This window comes from Aegilops tauschii, chromosome 4 (assembly GCF_002575655.3).
Source record: "Aegilops tauschii subsp. strangulata cultivar AL8/78 chromosome 4, Aet v6.0, whole genome shotgun sequence".
In the NCBI taxonomy this organism is placed as follows: Eukaryota; Viridiplantae; Streptophyta; class Magnoliopsida; order Poales; family Poaceae; genus Aegilops; species Aegilops tauschii.
Genome location: NC_053038.3, coordinates 437,614,008 through 437,626,857, shown reverse-complemented (window position 1 = coordinate 437,626,857; position 12,850 = coordinate 437,614,008).

Below are 12,850 nucleotides of genomic sequence, written 5' to 3'. Positions count from 1 at the left end.
TACATTAACATTTTTTTTCAAACATACGTTTTGATGTCTGCTTTCTTCATGCACGTGGTACATTTTTCTATACATGTTTAGTATTGTTTTTCAAATGCATGATTCATGTTTCATTCAAATATATGTTTTTGAACATTTTCAAAATATGGGTTAACCATTTTTTTTTCATATTCGCGATTTTTTTAAGTAAGTAAATGTTTTAAAAACATGAACAAAAAAAGGAAACAAACTAATCTGCATGCTACCGAACTCACGCCTGCCACTCCTCCCGAGCGTCAACCCACGTGGCCCATCTATGAGGCGGTATGCGGGCAAGGGCTTGTTCTATCTCGCAATGAGCAGGACATAGTTGTGCCCTTTCTCCCAGCGAGCACTGCGCCAAATAGGCGCTCCCACGAGCGCTAAGGACGCGTTCGGTAGCTCACATCCACCCCAATCAAGCCTGTGCGGGAAGAATTTGTCCTGTTTGGTTGGGTGGGTCGCATCGAAAAGCTGGTCTGCACGAACCTTAAAGCACCTCTGGGCCTGGCTCCAGGAGAACGGCCGAATCGACCATTTTTCCACAGCCAATCCTAAGCGATGCAACTCGTGGCACGTGGGCGTCGGAGACTGCACGCGAGGAGGCATTCTCGAGAAGTCGTGTTCTTTCCCGAAGAGGCGGCATAATTACCCTCACCTTCCCTCACCACTCTCTCCCCCTCTTCCCACTCTGACACTGGTGACGGGGAGCAACGGAGCGATGGATTGCAAGAGGATCCTAGGCGTCGATCACCATATTCACCGGTGCACCGGCAGTACATCGACAATGGGGGTAAGCCCTCGATTCGAGTATTACTGCATTCGATCCGCGGTTTAGATTGTACTTGGCCCATCTTGCTCTCTGACCAGCATTGCCGGACTCGGCCTAATCCATGGCCCAACATGGTATGTCGACTGACATAGGGCCTATCAGTGGGTCAGGAATCACCATCTTCAAATCCTCCGTCGTCGCTTTCTTTACCATCATGTATGCGTCCTTCTGCATGTCCTCGATGCTGGTGAAGTTAGAGCACACTTCCATGTTGTTCTCGAACTTGGTTCGGTCATCGAGCGAGTAGCCAAGGAAGAAAGCCCTCCATCCAATGCCCCGAGGGGAAGGCGTTGGGGATAGGGTTCATGGCGATGGAGAGGTGGTAAAGCAGAGATGTGGAAGATGAGTGACAATGAGAGACAGAAAGGGTCTGAGTTGATGATGGGTAAGTAGGTGGCCTTTGGGTGGTAAATATAGGGGCTTTGGACAATATGAATGAATGTTGATCATGTTTTGAACTTCGTGTTATTCATAATGCAGATTGAGACGGAAAACACGCACGGCAAGGAGGTAGTGGTGCCTGGAGGCAAGGGCAAGGATGTGGTGGCGCCCGGAGACAAGGGCAAGGTGGTGGTGGAGCCCGAAGACAATGGCAAGGAGGTGCTGCTGGCCTTAGAGAAGGCCAAGGAGGTGGTGCTAGCCTTAGAGAAGGGCAAGGAGGTGGTGCCGCTATTAGACGACGACGTGGTGATGGAGGAGCTCCCTGAGCAACAAGAAGAGGAACTATGACCACTACCATGAGGCGGCAGGATCAACCCACTTCTGCAAGGTGATCCTTGCCCCGAAGATGGAGTGTCTGCCTATGCCTCCAGACTTCACGAAAGATTTCCCCATCGTCTATGTGTTTGATTTGCTTTAAGATTGCTTGTTCACTTTTGTACTCCCTTCGTCCCAAAGTAAGGGTCTCAACTTTGTACTAAATTTGAGACACTTATTTTAAGACGGAGGAGTACTATGTTAAACTTGTTCTTATGCTATCTATGTGTGTCTCTAGTTTGTTTTGTCTGCTCTAGTGTGTTAGTAACCCGACTACCTTGAATGGGAGATTACCATGCAACACGTGTTGCACGTAAGCAAACAGTCTGACCCGTGTATCCAAAACAAGCCCGCAACAAAACAACATGCCTTTAGTTTCGTCGCATCCAGGCTAGAGGGTATGCGAGCAGCCAAACAATGTATAGATGTTTTTTTACCTTGCATATGCTCAACCAGGCTGACCTGAGACAAGCATGCAAAGTGGCAAAAAATGGTGCGAGCAACCAAATGCGTCCTAAGGCTCCGATCAACTACACTAGCTTGCAGTGGGCAAGGCCATTCAATTGCACTACAGGCACTGGCAGTGGCCAGTTTTGGGAACGTTCAAGAAGTTTCCGGCCTGTTTTATTTTACTGTTGTTGTTGTTGTTTTACTAATTTTTGTTTTTTCTATTTTCTGTGTTTCTTTTTCCTTTTTCTTCTGTTATCTTTCAAATTTCCACAAATTAGAAAAAGTTCAAAATTTTGAAGGTTTTTTGCGTTTTTTTCAAAGCAAATCACGTTTTTAAAAAAATGTTTGGAATTTTAAATTTTGTACACAATTTCAAGAAATGTTAACAACGGTTTTCAAAAGTTGTTTTTGGTTTAAAAAATGGAAAACACTTAAAAACAACCAACTGATTATTCACGGGCGTAAGCCGCCTCTAACGCGTGCCACACGTCCCTGATTGCTCGCTCACCCATTAGCCTTTCCTTTCCCTTATCTCTTCCTCCGGAAGTTGAGCCGCTCGTTGTTTTTCCTCCCTTTCTTCTTCCTTGAGCACGTCGCACCACACACCAGCGACCATCGCCGCAGGCCGGCGCCACCGTCGCCTCACGTCGCTGCACCGCTGCTGCAAATCGCTGTCGCCAGTGCAAGCCGGCTTCCGAAGGGAGGGCGCTTTGCTGCAATGTCAGTCGCCACTCACCTCGTGTTGCTATAGGATAGGTTGGGAGGACCCTGCTGCCATGGCCGGCGGCGGAGCTGCGTTGCAGCAGGCGATGTGCGACGACGCTGCTGCCACGCCGACGGCGGAGCTGCGTTGGAGCAGGAGGACTTACGAGCAGCTGCCGTGACCGGTGGCAGAGTTGCGCTGCAGCAGGCGATGCTGCTACACGGTGACGACGAAACTGCGTTGTAGAAGGAGAGAGCTACGATTTGCTGCCATGGCCGGCAGCAGAGTTGCGTTGCAGCAGGGCGATGCTGCAATGAAGCTTCGCCGGGGCGTCCATGAAGCTTGCCGGAGCTGCAATGAAGTTTGCTGGAGCTTCGTCGGTGCTGCGATGAAGGTTTTCGCCGCGCTCAGTGTTGCCATGGAGCAGCACCCAGTGCCGCCATGCAGCTGTTTGCCGGCGGCTCTTTCGAGTTGTGATGCAGCCGTCGTCGAGGGCTCTTTGAGGTGTTGTGCAGCGGTCGCCGGCTGCTCCGGTGTCGCGAGGTCGCCGGCGCAGGGTGCCATTAGTGGGGGGGGGGGTGCTGCGTTTCTCTGCATCGTTTTCATAGAAGGCGCGATGTCAATTTTCTGATGCGCGTGAGGAAGACTCAGGTTGTGCTGCTGCGATCGACGGCATCCAGAGTCAGATCGGACGGCTAGCTAGGGGGATGATTTCTCTAGCAACCACCTTGTTCGGAACATTTTTGGTATTCATGTGAACTTTTTTGAATTTGCGAACATTTTGTGAATTCATTACTTTTCTGAATTTCATGATTTTTTGAATTCTTGAACATTTATTTACACGACACTTTTTTGTATTCGCGTGAGTATTTTTTGAATTTCATGAATGTTTTTTGAATTCATGTTGTTTTTTGTATTCGCGTGAACATTTTTTGTATTCACCGCCGTAGGAGGACTTGCTTCTGCTCGCCTCGAGTTGGTGGATGTACTGGTGCGGAAACAACTCGACCTGTCCGTGTCCAGGAGCGTGTGGTGCACGGGTGTGGGTCACGTCCGGGCGGCCGAAGCTCCCCGCGGAGCAGACGCGGTGTACTTTCGGCACCATCAACCGGACAAAAGGACTACGCGGCGCATCTTGACCTGGCACAGTGAGTCGCACGCCATTAGATATATTATTAGATTCAGATTAGACTAGTCCCGGGTCGAGGAAAGAATGGAGGTCGTGTCTGTTTGCCTCCGGATAATGCAGCCCACTTTTGAGCCACTCTCCCAGTGCAGTGTGTAATCATTGCACGACAACATGCTGCTAAGCTGCCTGCACGTCGTTTTCAACGCTGCCTCTCGGCTTCTAGCAGTATGTCATGGAGCCTCTCCGTGCTCCAAGAGATGGATGTTGCTTTCTCTTGCGGTTGCGCATCAACAGGGCTCGTCTTCGCACGACCAGACTTGCAGATTTAAAAAGGACGAGAGCTCGTTGAAATATATCTGTACTTATTTATTTATTTTTTAATTTTCGCATAGGACTGGATTTCCGTAGTAGATTTCCCATAGAGCTATAGATCGTAGAATTGGCCTTGAAAATCCCTGCCGGGCAGCTCCATTCTTCCTTTTCTTTTAAAAGACTTTCGTGTTACGGTCCTTGGTAGTTTCACTTCCTCATGGTCAATACTGGTTGGAGATGGAATAGATCCTCAGGAGAAATGAATAGGAGTGAGCAATCAGGGAGCAGGTAACCGGGGAGTACTAGATAGGAAGAAGAGTGGGTAGGGAATAAACACGATACACCGTGTTACTTTTTGCATAATTCAAAATTTTATGTGACTTTGTTGTACTTTTTTAATGCCTGTTTCACAAGACCCACAAAATGAAACGCTGTCTTGTTTTGTTGCTAGAACCTAGAAACTAGTGGGTCTGTTTTCAAAGGTTGGATACCTAAAACACTATAATAAGAAGAATGCAAGATCAATGTCATGCCTATTGACGTATACATAATCGAGTTTGCACGGAAGGTTGTTTGATTGTATGACCAAAGAAAGAAAGAGTATTTCTAAGAGTTTCGAGGGCTAACGAGGAAGTTCTTAGAGCAACTCCAGCAGACGCCGCAAAACGCCCGGCCCGCAAAAATTCCGGCGAGTATGCGAGCTCGGCCTAATTTTCCGATCAGAACAGAGCCCGCATACTTGCCCGGCCTGCAAATTTTTTTACCGCAAACCGCACGCCCCGAGCACTATAACTACGGTTCGGCGACCCTTTTGCGGGTCCAAACCCTATCCCCCCGCCGCCACGAGCCACCCGATTCCCCTTTCCCCTCTCCCAATTTCTCGCCGCCGGCGACCACCCGCCCGCCTCCAGCTGCCATGTGGGGGCGAATGTGGAGCTCCGAACGCGGCTCCGGCAGCAGATCCGGCCGTGAGAGGGACCCGGAGCGCGAGCGACACGTCCGGTCGGACGGCGCGAGGAAGCGTGGCGCCCGGGAGTGGACCAACCACGGGATGTCGCCGCCGGCGAGCTTCAACCGCCGCGAGACAGAGGAGTACGACCGCCGGCGCGCGTCCTTCTCCTCCGCGACGTCTTCCTACGCCGGATCCTCCTCGTCCTCCGGCGCGGGCTTCCTCCCCGTGAAGTGGGAGTGGTCGGACGACGAGGAGGAGCCGGAGGAGCCGGCGTCGTTTGCCTTCGTCCCGGTGAAGGAGGAGCCCAAGGAGCCCGCTCCGCTCGGCCGCCGCGGAGTCGTCGGGCCCGAGGACTACGTCGCTGACTTCGACGCCGTCGCCGCCGCCATCGCCGAGCGGAGCGCGTGCGAGGAGGAGGAGCGCCGGCGCCACGCCGAGGAGCTCGAAGCCCTCGGGTGGCGGCAGGCGGTCACCGACAACGTCGCCGCCAACGAGAAGGCTGAGGAGTGGCGCCGCATCCACGCGGAGCAGGCGGCGAAGTACGTCGACCTGTGCAGCTCCGGCGAGGAGGATTGAGCGTCCGGCTCCTCCACGACGTCGTCCATTTGCCGCTACGTCGCCGCCGTCAGATCCGACCCCTCTAGTACTAGTTTAACATAGTATGTAGTATAACTATGCTTGTAGTTTGTTGATCATGTGATGAACTATGTAGTATGTGATGAACTATGTTTGTGCAATTTCTCCCGCGAAAGTGTTTTTTCAAATTATGCAGGTTTAGATACGGGTTCTGTTCGGCCGCGCATGTTTTCGACCCGCAAACGCGTTTTGCGGGTCAAATTTTTGCGGGGTCTTCTAGAGCTGCTCTTATGAGATGCGGTGCAAAGAAATTTACATTTTAAAAAGGAGGATGACGGGCGATTCATACAACCATTTATTAATTATTCACCTCGACCTTACAAAGAAATCCTCTGTAACACTAAGCTTCCTAGTTTTAAAGAGCCCACGTTTAATTGAAGTCTCCCATTAGAATTGGGGCACCACCCCTAAAAAAAATTAGAATTGGGGCACCCAGTTTTGACCGGGTCAACAATTTATCAAAGCTCCATCATTTAATTCTTTTATACTAACACTACGCTTTCTAATTTTTAAGGCCGCACAATTAATTGAGATATTCAATTTAAAATTGGGTCATCTAATTTTGACCGGGTCAACAATTTCTCAAGCTCTCTCATTCAATTCTTTTAATTTACTATGTTCCCAAATTTTGAAGCACTTTCGTTCAATTGAGATATTCAATTTTAATTTGGTTTGCGATTTTGACTGGGCCAACGATTTTTTAAATCAACCAGCAACAACCGAGCTATAAAAATATATCAATCCCGCGCACCCTCCCACCAGCTAGAAAAAGAAGTGCCACCATGTGATATTATACCATCAATATAATACATGCAACCACCGACACAGAGATTTCCCCACATAAATATAGGTTGATTAGCGGATAACACATAATCATACCACAAAAGGTCCACCAAATCACGGCATTATAAGAAAAAATGAAACACACTCTATCATCTCCCCCACCCGCCAAATTCTATATTCCATCAGTTATAAAATACAGGGGGTATTAGGCTTTTAGAAAGTCAATTTTCTTTAACTTTGACCAAGTTCAGAACAAACACATCGATATCCATGATATTAAACAAAAAAGTATGGAAATTCATTTCATGATGAATCTAAAAGTATTGACTTGATATTATGGATTTTGATATATTTCTCTACAAATTTGATCAAACTTAAAATGTTTGACATTTCAAAAAAGTTTAAAACCTTATATTTTGAAACAGAGAGATTTTTTTAAGAAACCCAACAACACGCATGGTGCAGCAAAGCGCGCACAACCCTTCTAGTACATCACTAAGTCTTAAGCCACCTTCTTTGGCAACAATAGTCGCTACACCTATCAAGTGATAATGGGGGTGCACATGATCGAGGCGCTTGCCCAAACCTCGCACCAACGCCGAACATCAAAACCGGAGGCGCCAACCAAGCCGTCCAACGGTGGGTCGAGAGCACAAACCGTTCCAATGTACTCCCAGCAGGCACCGCATGCGCACACTCTAGAGGCCGCTGCCACCATCTTCCGCCGATCTCTCTTCAGAGCTAGTATCAACGTATTGACCTTGTCAGGCCTGCTGTCGGCACCGTCACGACGCCAAACAACGTCACCTCCCTACGCGCGTCAATCTTCCTACATCCATATGAGACCCCGCGGCGCCACGCCGCCGAGAATGCAGTCATCGATGAGTCACAAGCAACGCCGCTCCACCACTGAAACAGTCCACTGGTCCCTCAAGCCGAGGAACACCTCCAAGAATGATGTCCCCACCGGAGGAATGACACATGAGCGCCGCCATCATCCGATCAACTAATCAAGGGTTTCCCCCAGAGGTAGCGGAAGGAAGTGGGAACTTCACCTCGATGATGCCTTCATGAAGGAAACAACGCTTGTCGGAGTCTGGGGTTCCGCGGAGCCAAACTAGGTTCGAACTCTGCGGCATGTATGAAGGATCTCGCTTCACGACGACACGCTGCTCGCCACCCCCATGGCCTGATCTCGTCGAGTACATGCGAGCGGGAAGAAGAAATGGACACGGTGGTTTACCCAGGTTCGGGCCACCTTGCGGTGTAAAACCTTACTCCTGCTTTGTGGTGGATTACCTCGCGAGGAGGTTGTGGATGAACTAGTACAAGGGCGAGCTGCCTCGCGAGGGCTCAGAGGGTGAGAATGAATCGATCTCGCTCCATGGCGGAGGCTAACCTATACTTATACTAGGCCCCGATCCTCTTCCCTCATAACTTAGGGGGAAGGGATACTGAGGGAGTCCTCGATTAAGGCGGGCGTCCGGGCTATATGACGTGGGCCAGACTGATGGGCCATGAAGATACAAGACAAAAGACTTCCTCCCGTGCCCAGATGGGACTCTCCTTTGCGTGGAAGGCAAGCTTGGAGATTCGGATATGAAGATTCCTTCCTCTGTAAACCGACTCTGTACAACCCTAGGCCCCTTCGGTGTCTATATAAACCGGAGGATTTAGTCTGTAGAGGCAATCACAATCATATAGGCTAGATATCTAGGGTTTAGCCATTACGATCTCATGGTAGATCAACTCTTGCAATCCCCATATTCATCAAGATCAATCTAGCAGAAAGTAGGGTATTACCTCCATCAAGAGGGCCCGAACCTGGGTAAACATCGTGTCCCCCGTCTCCTGTTACCATCAACCTTAGACGCATAGTTCGGGACCCCCTACCCGAGATCCGCCGGTTTTGACACCGACATTGGTGCTTTCATTTAGAGTTCCGCTGTGTTGTCGCTAGAAGGTTCGATGGCTCCATCCATCATCTACAACGATGCTGCCCTGAGGGAGGTTTTTCTCCCCGGCCAGATCTTCGTATTTGGCGGCTTTGCACTGCAGGCCAACTCGCTTGGCCATCTAGAGCAGATCGACAGCTACGCCCCAGGTCACCAGATTAGTTTTGGAAATCTGGATTATGTCGCTGATATCCGAGGAGACTTGATCTTCCAAGGGTTCACGACCCCAACCTCCGCTTTGGCCTTAGATCCGGAGCGCATCGCCAGGTCCGAAGACGGGATTCCTGAGCCCGCTGGACTATCTGTGGCCACTAGGCCCAGTACGGGAGAGTCGGAGGAAGTAGTATCGCTGGCGACCATCATGAAGCCGGACTCTTCTCCGGACACTGGCTTCGAATCCCCAGAGTCAGCGTCGTGCGAGCTCGGCCAAGGAGTCTCCTGCCCGCCGTACTCCACGGACTCTTTTCTCCTTGGCCAAACCTCGCCTTTAAGCGAGGCTCTGGACTTGATGCGATCCCTCATCATTACAGAGGAGCAACGTCCGAACTACGCCCAGCCCGGACTAGGGGCTGAGAGCAAGGAATTTCACGTCCCACCCACCACCCACTTCATAGCCACTGTCGAGGACTTAACTGACATGCTCGATTACGGCTCCGAAGACATCGATGGTATGGACGACGATGCCGGAGAAGAGCAGGCCCAAAACCCGCCGTTTACCGGATGCTGGACGGCCACCTCTTCGTATGACGTGTACATGGTGGATACACCCAAAGAGGGTAACGGCGATAACGAGAAAAATCTAGTAGAGGATAAACCTCCCGAGACACAACGAAAGCGCCGACGTCAGCGGCGCCGCTCTAAATCACGCCGTAGAAAAAACAGCAATACTGGCACGAGAGACAACAATACTCCGGACGACGCCGAAGACCAAGAAAACCCCGTCGAGCCAACCTCCGAACAGGATGATCGGGAAGATGGGCAAGTTAGCCCTGATGAACAGGCCGTAAATGAAGACTCGGAGGACAGTAATTATCTTCCACTCTCCAAGGACGAGGCGAGCCTCGGCGACGAAGACTTTATCATGCATGAGGAACCCCTCGAGCAGGAGCGCTTTAAGCGCCGGCTAGTAGCCACTGCAAGGAGCCTGAAAAAGAAGCAGCAGCAACTTCAAGCTGATCAAGACCTACTCAACGACAGGTGGACTAATGTCTTGGCAACCGATGAATACGGCCTCGAGCGCCCAACCAAAAGTTACCCGAAGCGTAAACTGCTACCTCAATTTGATGATGAGGCACTTGAGCCCGTACCATCAGTGCGTAAGGCGGCTGACCGACCACCATGTGGCCGAGACAAAATGGCAGCTCAAGCCGAATAACTGCCCATACTACCTCGCCGTAAAGATAGAGACACAACAGCTCGGGGACATACATATGACCTGCGGCAGGACCCGGAAAATAGAGCAGGTCAGACCAGATCGGTCTACGGATCACGGTGGCGTGCCCCGGCACGCGATGACGGCTATCTAGCCGGAGCGACAAGCATAACAACGTCCGGGCTGAAAACCGCAGACGGACTCCATCCGAGCTACGTCGCGACTGGGCCCGATAAGAGGCGCTGCACACCCCCTCTGCTTCACTGACAAAGCAATGGAGCACGAATTCCCAGAAGGGTTTAAATCCATTAATATTGAATCATATGATGGAACGACTGACCCCGCGGTATGGATTGAGGATTTTCTTCTCCATATCCACATGGCCCGCGGTGATGATCTCCATGCCATTAAATCCCACTAAAATTAAAGGGACCAGCCCGACACTGGCTAAAAAGCCTCCCAGAGAATTCCGTTGGTAGTTGGGAAGACTTGGAAGACGCCTTTCGCGACAATTTCCAGGGTACATATGTCCGGCCTCCGAACGCCGATGACCTCGTCACATCATCCAGCAGCCCGGAGAATCAGCCAGGAAACTCTAGAATAGGTTCCTAATTAAAAAGAACCAAATTGTCGACTGTTCGGACGCCGAAGCACTCGCGGCCTTTAAACATAGCATCCGCGATGAGTGGCTCGCCCGCCATCTCGGCCAAGAAAACCCAAAGTCAATGGCAGCTCTCACCGCACTAATGACCCGCTTTTGCGTGGGAGAAGATAACTGGCTCGCTCGTAGAAGCAATGGCGCGGGCGATCCTGGCACCTCCGAAATCAGGGACGGCAATGGCAAGCCACGACGCAATAAAGACAAGCGTCGCAACAATAATGCGGGTACCCAAGACACAATGGTCAACACCGGATTTAGTGGCTCCAAAACCGATCAACGGAAGAAGCCATTCAAGGCAAACAGAGATGGTCCATCCAGTCTAGACAAGATACTGGATCGGCCCTGTCAGATCCATGGCAGCCCCGACACACCCGCCAACCATACCAACAGAAATTGTTGGGTTTTCAAACAAGCCGGCAAGCTCAATGCCGAACACAAAGGGAAGGGGCCGCCCAGTGACAGTGAAGAAGAGGAGGCTCGCCTACCGAGCACTGGGGGACAGAAGCAATTTCCCCCCGAAGTAAAAACAGTAAACATGATATACGTGACGCATACATCCGAAAGGGAGCGCAAGCACGAACTACGAGACGACCACGCCATGAAGCCGGACGCCCCAAAATTCAACCCATGGGCGGCCTGCTCGATCACTTTTGATCACGAGGACCACCCAACCAGTATCTGTCACGGAGGTTCGGCAGCTCTGGTCCTTGATCCAATTATCGGCGGATTCCATCTCATGCGAGTCCTCATGGACGGTGGCAGTAGCCTCAATTTACTCTATCAAGACACTGTCCGCAAAATGGGCATTGACCCTTCAAGGATCAAGCCCACTACAACTACCTTCAAGGGAGTAATACCCCGCATAAAAGCTCACAGCAGAGGCTCAATTTCACTGGAGGTCGTCTTCGGTTCACTGGAAAACTTCCGACGCGAGGACTTGATCTTCGATATTGTCCCATTCCGCATTGGCTACCATGCACTACTCGGGCGGACCGCTTTTGCTCGTTTCAATGTGGTCCCAAACTACGCCTATCTAAAGCTTAAGATGCCCGGCCCACGCGGCACCATAACGGTCAACGGAAACAAGGAACGCTCCCTACGCACTGAGGGCCACACTGTGGCAATCACAGCTGAAGTACAAAGCAGCCTCCTCAAGCCGCGTATCCCATCGGTCATTAAACCGCCGCCTCTACTACACATGACCGGTCAATTTTAGAGCTGGATTAACAGCTCTGCCTCCATCGTTTGCCTCTTATACCCACGGAGTTTGCACCGCGCATACATAATTATGCACTCAAAATACCTTGGTCATCGACGGAGGCACAATACGGACAGGCCTACAAAGCGGTTCGTCCGGACTTTAGCCTTTTCTCTTTTCTAAACTTTTTTCTTTTTCTTTTTGCCACAGGGGAATGAATACCTGTCCGTCCTATGGACTTGAAAGGACTCTTTATGAGCCCGGCTTTCCTACAAATAACCGGGGATTGCTCCCTCTAAGGAAGCCTTTTCGCGGAAGCACAGGCAGCGCAGACGTGTGACAGGAGGTCCAAAAGATTTTTTGTAGACCAAAAACTCTATTTGAAACCTGTACAAAGCCTTTTTTCCTCAGCCCTCGACCCCTGGCACGTAAAATGGCCTGGGTGGTGGTGTCATAATCTGTACGATTATGTTCGACGTATCAATCAGATTTTAGTGAACATAATCCGTCTTCAGTATTTGCTTTTCCGCATACAAACGTACCTTGCTAGATCGTACACCGAGATGTGGAGAAAAGAGTCCGGAGCTAGATCGTGAAAATCTAGCCCATAATAGAACATGAGGCCGCGAACGAAGGGATGAAGAGCGAACCCTAGCCCGCGGAGGAAGTGGGAGATGAATACAACCCTCTCGCCGGATTTTGGTGTGGGGATGACCTGCCCTTTAGTAGGGAGCCTGTGGGGGATTTCCGCAGTCAGGTACCTCACCTTCCGAAGCTTCGCGATATCCTCCTCGGTGACCGAGGAGGCTGCCCACCTACCTTGGGAGATGGATCCAGACATAACTAGAGGGCCTGGTAACAATGGAAGAAATCGAATCCTGGGCGTTGGAGCCTGGGATTGGGAAGGTTGAGGAAGAGGTAGGCGTGGGGGGAGAAAGACGGATCTGTACCCCTTTATAAAGGCGAAAGAATATCGAACGCCTCCTCACGGGCCTTAAAGCTCGCCTATTCCCAAGGGATCGGCAACAACACGATTGGATTACCCACGCCCATATTAATGAGGATCCCGTGATAAGGGGACACGATCTCTGCT